Raw genomic sequence first — 10,022 nt, 5'->3', positions numbered from 1 at the left:
CGAAGATGGATAAGCCAAGGAGGAAGAAGGTGCAGGTAAAAGGGTTGGATCTTTATCCCCTTATATGGGCGGACGGAAACATGCGTCCCCACCGGCCTGATAAAACTCGCTTATCTCCCAAGCGCCGCAATCAATGGCGCGGTTGGGTTACCCACGTCCGTATTGATGGGAATCCCGGAATAAGGGGAACATGATCTCTGCTTCGACAAGACGTGCCAAGGAAACCGCTTCGCTAAACACGCTGAGGTGGTACAATAAAAACGATTCAAGTTAAGGCTTGGTAGTGGTGTGACGTCACGCCACCAAATACGTCAGCAGATTGAACTTGTGTAAATACTATTCTCTCTATGGTGGTATGTGGAATTTAATTTTGCAGAGCCGGACACTATCCTGGTGTTCACAATCTTCTATAAATTATTCGGAAAAGGAACCCGCCTTGCAATGCCGAAGACAACATGCGCGCCGGACTCATCGTCATTGAAGCCTGGTTCAGGGGCTACTGAGGGAGTCCTGGACTAGGGGGTGTCCGGATAGCCGAACTATCATCATCGGACGGACTCCAAGACTATGAAGATACAAGATTGAAGACTTTGTCCCGTGTCCGGATGGGACTTTCCTTGGCGTGGAAGACAAGCTTGGCGATACGGATATGTAGATCTCCTACCATTGTAACCGACTCTGTGTAACCCTAGCCCTCTCCGGTGTCTATATAAACCGGATGGCTTTAGTCCGTAGGACGAACAACAATCATACCATAGGCTAGCTTCTAGGGTTTAGCCTCCTTGATCTCGTGGTAGATCTACTCTTGTAATACCCACATCATCAATATCAATCAAGCAGGATGTAGGGTTTTACCTCCATCAAGAGGGCCCGAACCTGGGTAAAACATCGTGTCCCTTGTCTCCTGTTACCATCCGCCTAGACGCACAGTTCAGGACCGCCTACCCGAGATCCACCGGTTTTGACACCGACACCAGGTTTCAGGCTTGGATTCTCCAGTGAACTTACTGACTCCGGTTGCCAACCTGAAGTTGGGAGGAATCACTGCTACCCTGATGGCTCTGCTGAAACACTGTGGACCTGAAACATGCAATCTGCTGCCACTCGGACGATCTCTGCCAGGGTCTTCTCTATGTGCTCTGTTCCGGTTGACCAGGCCTTGAACGAGAATGGATCTCGCATCAAAGCCTGGCTCTCTTGGGTCAACCGGTGCTCTATGCTCGTCACTGTGACGACGTCTATCATCATTATGCCGAGGCACATATGACGCACTCCTCGGAGGAGGCGTAGGCACTCGACGACGATTCTCGCGGTCGAGCTGATGATCATACTATCCACGGCCTTCACGTCGTAGGGGCGATCTTGGGTTGTGGGCCGACTGAACTGTATCTGCTACTATGGATCTGATGTGAATCCTATTCCGCGACTGAGACACTGCAGTGTTCTACTCTCCTGCTGCCCGGAGCAAGGCCCGGATCTACATCAACCCTCTGCCAGCTTCCGACTGGGAAGGTTGGATCAACTCTGCCATTCGGGCCGCACCTGTGAGGTTTTGAATCGGAGTACGGTATACCTTAGGCGGAGGCGGGAAAAGCTGCCGTCGACTGGACTCAGGAATCCGCTCCCGAGCCCGCTCGTCGAGAACATGCTGCAGGTTCTCCAGTCAAGTGCGCTAAGCCAAATTAGCCAAGCACGCCTCCTACAAGGCCCAAGCCTCGGGGGTTTCTCCAACGATGGGCGTGTGGAGTGCATCCATGTTGCGGCGACGAAGTTCTTCCCTCCGCTGCGAAGAAAGAGGTTCAGGATGATATTCCTCATGGACGCGCGGATCGCCGCCACCATCTTCGCCATCTTCGCGACGAAAGCCAGGTGGATCACGCAGACCATCGACCATCAGGACTTCAGCCGTAGGGTCGCTGCTATCACACTCGGATGCAGTTTCCATGGAGCCAGTCGACAGATCGAACAGGCCGTGGAGAGTTCCGTCGGGCTCGATTGCCGCGACTTGATGGGTGGCCGAACGCCGAGCCACCACGTGTTTCACCCACTGTTGAAGCCACGATCGACCGGATCGCTTGCGGCGGCGAACAGCGGGGAGGGAAGACACCATCAGAGCCAACCGATACTGGGTCGACGGCTGCCGAAGAAGGACGCCGTGAACGCATGCGCGAAAGTGCGTCGCCCCTTGGACGGGGAGTGCCTCAACGTCAAGTGGAGCTTCCTGAAGCCACGCTGAGTCATCGGCGACGAAAACAAGCGCGCCGAGACGGATCTCGCGGCCCTCAGCCAACTCGCCGCCGGAAACCATGATGATGATCGGAAAAAAACTTGCAACTTCACCAATAAGTCGCTAAGACACCTGCCCCAAAGTGGGCGCCAATTGTCGTGGTTCTAAGGCTGACAGTAGAAAGGGGGTAGGTATGGAGAGGCAAGATCTCAGCTATGGTGAAGGTGTACACACGGGGTTTACGAGTTTAGGCCCTTCTCGGAGGAAGTAATAGCCCTACATCTCGGTGGTCGATTGGATTATATGTGTGATGTTACAGGGGGTGCGAACCCTTGTGCCAGAGGAGGAGGGTGGCTTATATAGAGTTCGCCTGGACCTTTCCCTCCCTCCATTACAAGGGAGTTAATGTACATAAAGTGGTGGCGTTACTGGTAACGCCAGCCTTAAGTGCTGTTAATGACCTTAAAGACTACGGAGTGAATGCTTGTCCGTTGCATGCTGAGTGACTCCTGGTCTTCGAGAGGTCGAGTAATTCTCTGGATGGTCGAGTGACAGTAGGTAGGAAGAGTCCCGAGTGACATGGTGTCGAGTGGATTGCACTCGACATCTTCGACCGGGGGTCTCATGTTGCCTCTTGACCTTCTTGCCTTCTTGGGTAGTGACCTTGGGTAGGACGTATAGGTCAGGCCTATGACCCTACCCTAGGTCTGTATCCTCATCACGTCCCGCCCTAAAAGGGCATGGTATCTGCTACTGAACGGGGCCACTTGGAATGTTATCTCTTCAGAGCTGTAATTCTCTAGCGTGCCGAATACCACATCGGTGTGATTTTTCCCGCACATCGTGCCTCACGACTAGGGATAATTCCTCTGAAGGTCGTGCTGCTTTGCTCAATGCGGCTCTTGTCTATTTCCATTTTGTTGAGAGTTTCCTCGTAGATGAGGTTTAATCTGCTGCCACCGTCCATGAGCACTTTAGTAAGCCGGAAGCCGTCCACAATTGGACTAAGGACCAGAGCGGCTGGTGCTCGGACTGTTCGGAATTGAGGTTCATCACTGGCATTGAAGGTTATGGCCGTGTCGTTCCATGGATTTATTGCTGCAACGTGGCAGATTTCGGCGAGGCCGCGAAGTGCTCTCTTGCACCTGTTATTTGAGGCGAAAGTCTCGAAGACTGTCAATATTGTATTGTTGTTTTCTATGGGATGATGCTCTGCAGTATCATTAATAAGCAGATCCTCGCTGCTCTTGGCCACCTGCCGAAGTATCCAACATGCTCTAAGGTTGTGTGTTGGTATGGTATCTGGTGTGGTGTGAATTTTGCATGGCCCATTGAGCCATCCCTCCAATACGGTTCCATGACCTGTAGTGGGCTTTGGTTTCTTTGTAATTGGATCGGGTGACTTGCGAGAGTGCACCCTTTTAGTTCGGACGAGGGGTTTAGTGAGAGCCGAAGGATCCCAGAATTTTGCCTGGGTTTTCCAGGCGCTTTCCATCGCATAGTACTTTTGTACTATGGTCACCAAGTCAGCGAAGTGTGATATGTCACGGCGACTTATGGCGTTGAGGATTCCCTTGTCCGTGCAATTTTTGCAAAAGAATGAGATTGCATCTTCCTCGCGGCAATCCTTGACCTTGCTCATTACAAGGAGGAATCTGGCCCAAAAGTGATGTACTATCTCTTGGGATTGTTGTCTAATGTGGGAAAGATCGCTTGTATCTGGGTGGGTGGGTGGATTTAAGTCTGAACCCTGACTCGATCTGAGACCCAAGGGCAGAAGAACTTCCAAACTTGGCAGTTCAGGTTCTGGGATGTTGCCCAATTTTTCTGGCCCGTTGTCCGATTCTAAGTTCGGAGTTTGGGTCATGTCCTCCCGCAGACGGGTATCCATCTCGGAGAGCTCGGGAATCCGGACATAGTTCTCCCTCAAAATAGAGGAAGAATCGCTGCGTTGCTCCTCCACCACCGCTATCTGATGGGTGACCGGCGGAGAGTTAATCTCTCTTTGATCGGGTTTAAGCCCAATCCGATCATAGTCCGTAGCGACTCCCAAGGCGGCGATGCGATCCAAGAGCTCATTCAAGGATGAGAGTTCCATTGGATCCATCTGCTCGGCGTATTCCGAGCTGACGTGGATGATGTTTTTTGATGACCTGAGAAGTCATTGTCAGCACGGCGGCCGAGCGGGCGGTCATGACGAAGCCGCCTAGTCGGAGGGTTTGGCCTAAAGCTAGGGCTCCCCCAGAGGTGATGTTGTCCTCGATAACAAGGGAGCCATCAAACCTTTTTTCGACGTCAGAGTGGAACTCTCAGTGAAAGCACCAATGTCGGTGTCAAAACCGGCGGATCTCGGGTAGGGGGTCCCGAACTTTGCGTCTAAGGCTAATGGTAACAGGAGGCCGGGACACAATGTTTACCCATGTTCGAGCCCTCTCTATGGAGGTAATACCCTACTTCCTGCTTGATTGATCTTGATGATATGAGTATTACAAGTGTTGATCTACCACGAGATCGTAGAGGCTAACACTAGAAGCTAGCCTATGATTATGGTTGTTCTCGTCCTACGGACTAAACCCTCCGGTTTATATAGACACCAAAAGGGGCTAGGGTTACACAGAGTCGGTTACAGAGAAAGGAATCTACATATCTGAATTCCCAAGCTTGCCTTCCACGTAAAGGAAAGTCCCACCCGGACACGAGACGAAGTCTTCAATCTTGTATCTTGATAGTCCAACAGTCCAGCATAAGCATATAGTTCGGCTGTCCGAGGACCCCCTAATCCAGGACTCCCTCAACACCCACCATATACCTTCCTCAAAACAGCCACCATACCTACCTATTATGACATTTCCATAGCCATTCCGAGATATATTGCCATGCAACTTTCCACCGTTCCGTTTATTATGACACGCTCCATCATTGTCATATTGCTTTTGCATGATCATATAGTCGACATCGTATTTGTGGCAAAGCCACCTTCATAATTATTTCATACATGTCACTCTTGATTCATTGCATATCCCGGTACACCGCCGGAGGCATCCACATAGAGTCATATTTTGTTCTAAGTATTGAGTTGTAATCTTGAGTTTTAAGTAAATAAAAGTGTGATGATCTTCATTATTAGAGCATTGTCCCAAGTGAGGAAAGGATGATGGAGACTATGATTCCCCCACAAGTCGGGATGAGACTCCGGACTTTATGAAAATAAAAGAGGCCAAACAAGCCCAAATAAAAAAAGAGGCCAAAGAAGCCCACCAAAATAAAAAAATGAGAGAAAAAGAGAGAAGGGACAATGCTACTATCCTCTTTCCACACTTGTGCTTCAAAGTAGCACCATGATCTTCATGATAGAGATTCTCCTATGTTGTCACTTTCATATACTATTGGGAATTTTTCATTATAGAAATTGGCTTGTATATTCCAATGATGGGCTTCCTCAAAATTCCCTAGGTCTTCGTGAGCAAGCAAGTTGGATGAACACCCACTTAGTTTCTTTTGTTGAGCTTTCATACACTTATAGCTCTAGTGCATCCGTTGCATGGCTATCCCTACTCACTCATATTGATATCTATTAATGGGCATCTCCATAGCCCATTGATACGCCTAGTTGATGTGAGACTATCTTCTCCCTTTTTGTCTTCTCCACAACCACCAATCTATTCCACATATAGTGCTATGTCCATGGCTCACGCTCATGTATTGCGTGAAAGTTGAAAAAGTTTGAGAATACTAAAGTATGAAACAATTGCTTGGCTTGTCATCGGGGTTGTGCATGATTAAATACTTTGTGTGATGAAGATAGAGCATAGCCAGACTATATGATTTTGTAGGGATAACTTTCTTTAGCCATGTTATTTTGAGAAGACATGATTGCCTTGTTAGTATGCTTGAAATATTATTGTTTTCATGTCAATATGAACTTTTATCTTGAATCATTTGGATCTGAACATTCATGCCACAACAAAGAAAATTACATTGAGAAATATGCTAGGTAGCATTCCACATCAAAAATTCTGTTTTTTATCACTTGCCTACTCGAGGACAAGCAGGAATTAAGCTTGGGGATGCTTGATACATCTCCAACATATCTATAATTTTTTATTGTTCCATGCTATCATATTACCCGTTTTGGATGTTTATGGGCTTTAGTATACACTTCTATATCATTTTTGGGACTAACCTATTAACCGGAGGCCCAGCCCAAATTGTTGTTTTCTTGCCTATTTCAGTGTTTCGAAGAAAAGGAATATTAAACAGAGTCCAAACAGAATGAAACCTTCGGGAGAGTTATTTTTGGAACGAAAGCAATCTAGGAGACTTGGAGTAGACGTCAGGGAAGCTTCGAGGTGGCCACGTGGCAGGGAGGCGCGCCCTACCCCCTGGGCGCGCCCCCACCCTCGTGGTCCCCCCGTGGATTCCCTGACTGACTTCTTTCATATATATATCCATATACCCTAAAAACATCGAGGAGCACAATAGATCGGGAGTTCCGCCGCCGCAAGCCTCTGTAGCCACCAAAACCAATTGGGACCCTGTTTCGGCACCCTGCCAGAGGGGGGGATCCCTCACTAGTGGCCATCTTCATCATCACGACGATCTCCATGATGAGGAGGGAGTAGTTCACCCTCGGGGCTGAGGGTATGTACCAGTAGCTATGTGTTTGATCTCTCTATCTCTCTCGTGTTCTTGAGGTGATACGATCTTGATGTATCGCGAGCTTTGCTATTATAGTTGGATCTTATGATGTTTCTCCCCCTCTACTCTCTTGTGATGAATTGAGTTTTCCCTTTGAAGTTATCTTGTTAGATTGTCTTTAAGGATTTGAGAACACATGATGTATTTCTTGTCATGCTTATCTGTGGTGACAATGGGATATTCACGTGATCCACTTGATGTATGTTTTGGTGATCAACTTGCGGGTTCACCTTGTGAACTTATGCATAGGGGATGGCACACGTTTTTGTCTTGACTCTTCGGTAGAAACTTTGGGGCACTCTTTGAAGTACTCTGTGTTGGTTGAATAGATGAATCTGAGATTGTGTGATGCATATCGTATAATCATACCCACGGATACTTGAGGTGGCATTGGAGTATCTAGGTGACATTAGGGTTTTGGTTGATTTGTGTGTTAAGGTGTTATTCTAGTACGAACTCTATGATAGATTGAACGGAAATAATAGCTTCGTGTTATTTTACTATGGACTCTTGAATAGATCGATCAGAAATGATAACTTTGAGGTGGTTTCGTACCCTACCATAATCTCTTCGTTTGTTCTCCGCTATCAGTGACTTTGGAGTGACTCTTTATTGCATGTTGAGGTATAGTTATATGATCCAAGTATGTTATTATTGTTGAGAGAACTTGCACTAGTGAAAGTATGAACCCTAGGCCTTGTTTGCTAGCATTGCAATACCGTTTACGCTCACTTTTATCATTAGTTACCTTGCTGTTTTTATATTTTCAGATTACAAAAACCTATATCTACCATCCATATTGCACTTGTATCACCATCTCTTCGCCGAACTAGTGCACCTATACAATTTACCATTGTATTGGGTGTGTTGGGGACACAAGAGACTCTTTGTTATTTGGTTGCAGGGTTATTTGAGAGAGACCATCTTCATCCTACGCCTCCCACGGATTGATAAACGTTACGTCATCCACTTGAGGGGAATTTGCTACTGTCCTACAAACCTCTGCACTTGGAGGCCCAACAACGTCTACAAGAAGAAGGTTGTGTAGTAGACATCAGTAGGCTTGTTCAGGGTGCCGTGAATCTGGCAAGGTCGATTGAGTATTCGGTCCAGGCTAGATGAACTGTCCTTGTTTCTTTTGAATGGCCTCTTCCGCTGACCGGGCTTGGAGCCACTGAATCCAGCGTTGACCGGAGTGTCTTCGGTATTGTCAGTGTTGCTTCGACGCTTGTTTTTTTTGCGTCGGGGCTTGCCGTTTCTGTTCTTTGCTTCGGAAGTGCCAGGATCGTTGGTACTGTTGCTGCTACGCGCTAGCCAACTGTCTTCACCCGCGCAAAAGAGGGTCATGAGTGATGTGAGGGCTGCCATGGACTTAGACTTTTCTTGGTCGATGTGTCAGGCAAGCTTTTCGACACGGATGCTGTGTTTGAAGGTTGCTAGAGCCTCAGCGTTCGGACAGTTGACAATTTGGTTCTTTTTGACTAGGAACCGGGTCCAGAATTTTCTGGCTCACTCTCCGGGCTGCTGGACTATGTGACTAAGGTCATCGGTGTCCGGAGGTCGGATATAGGTGCCCTTGACGTTCTCTAAAGGCGTCTTCCAGGTCTTCCCAGCTTCCAATAGAGTTTTCTGGGAGGCTATTTAACCAGTGCCAAGCTGGTCCCTTAAACCTGAGAGGGAGATATTTGATGGCATGTAGATCATCACCGTGAGCCATGTGAATGTGGAGAAGGAAATCTTCGATCCACACTGCGAGATCCGTCGTGCCATTGTATAATTCGATGTTCATGGGTTTAAACCTTTCTGGGAACTGGTGTTCCATCACCTCATCAGTGAAGCATAGGGGGTGCACGGCACCTCTGTATCGGGACACGTCACGACTCGGTTTAGATGGAGTCCGTATGCGGTTTTCAGCCCGGGTGAAGTTATTCTTGTCGCGCCAGGCTCGATGGCCGTCTTCTCATGTTGGGTTTCGGCCCCTTGATCCGTATATCGATCTGGTCTGACCAGCTCTATTATCCAGGTCCTATCGTAGGTCGTAAATGTATCATGCAACTGGGTTGGTGCAGGCAGGTGTTCGGCTTGAGTTGTCACTCTGTCTCGGCCACGTGGTGGTCGGTCAGGTCCGTCAGTAGCATTATGCTTGGGCGGTATAGGCTTTGGGGCCTCGTCGTCGAATTGGGGCAGTAGCTTGCGCTTCGGGTAACTCTTGGTTGGGCGTCCGAGGCCGTATTCCTCGGCTGCTAGGACATGAGTCCATCTGTCGTTTAGCTATCCTGATCAGCTTGAAGCTGCTGCTGCTTCTTTTTCAGGCTCCTTGTCGTGGCTATCAGTCGGCGCTTAAAGCGCTCTTGTTTGAAGGGTTCCACTGGCACGATAAATTCTTCATCGCCGAGGCTCTCGTCTTCTTCGGAGATTGGTACGTAACTACCATCCTCCGAGCCCTCGTTCCCGATGGGATCGTTAGGGTCGAGTTGCCCCTCCTCCCACTCATCTTGTTCGGATTGTGGTTCGATAGGGGCTTCTTGGTCTTCGACGTTATCCGGAGTATTATTATCTCCGGTGCCGGTATTTCTGTCTTTTTCTTGACGCGGTTTAGAGCGGCACCGCTGACGACGACCCTTTGGTGGTGCCACAGGGGAATTATTCTCGACTGGGTCCTTCCCCCCTTCGTCGTCATCCTCTTTGGGTGTATCCACCATATACACGTCATATGTAGAGGTAGCCGTCCAGCGTCCGGTAGGTGGTAGGTTCTGGCTTTGTTCTTCTCCGGTATCGTAGTCCATGCCGTCGATGTCTTCGGAGGCGTAATCAAGCATGTCGATTAGATCCTCGATAGTGGGTATGAAGTGGGTGGTGGGTGGGACGTAAAATTCCCTGCACTCAGCCCCTAGTGCGGTCTGGGCATAGTTCGAAAACGATCCTTCTGTAATGGCGAGAGACCGCATTAAGTCCAGACCCTCATTTAAGGGGGAGGTATGGACAGGGAAGCGAGAATCCGTGGAGTAGGGCGGGACAGGGGTTCCCTGGCCGAGCTCGTGTAACACATACCTCCAGAGTTCGGAGCTGGTGCACGAAGGTGAGTCCGGCTCGGTTA

Source organism: Triticum dicoccoides, chromosome 4B, assembly GCF_002162155.2.
Source record: "Triticum dicoccoides isolate Atlit2015 ecotype Zavitan chromosome 4B, WEW_v2.0, whole genome shotgun sequence".
NCBI lineage: Eukaryota > Viridiplantae > Streptophyta > Magnoliopsida > Poales > Poaceae > Triticum > Triticum dicoccoides.
Note: the sequence above shows the minus strand (reverse complement) of the source record.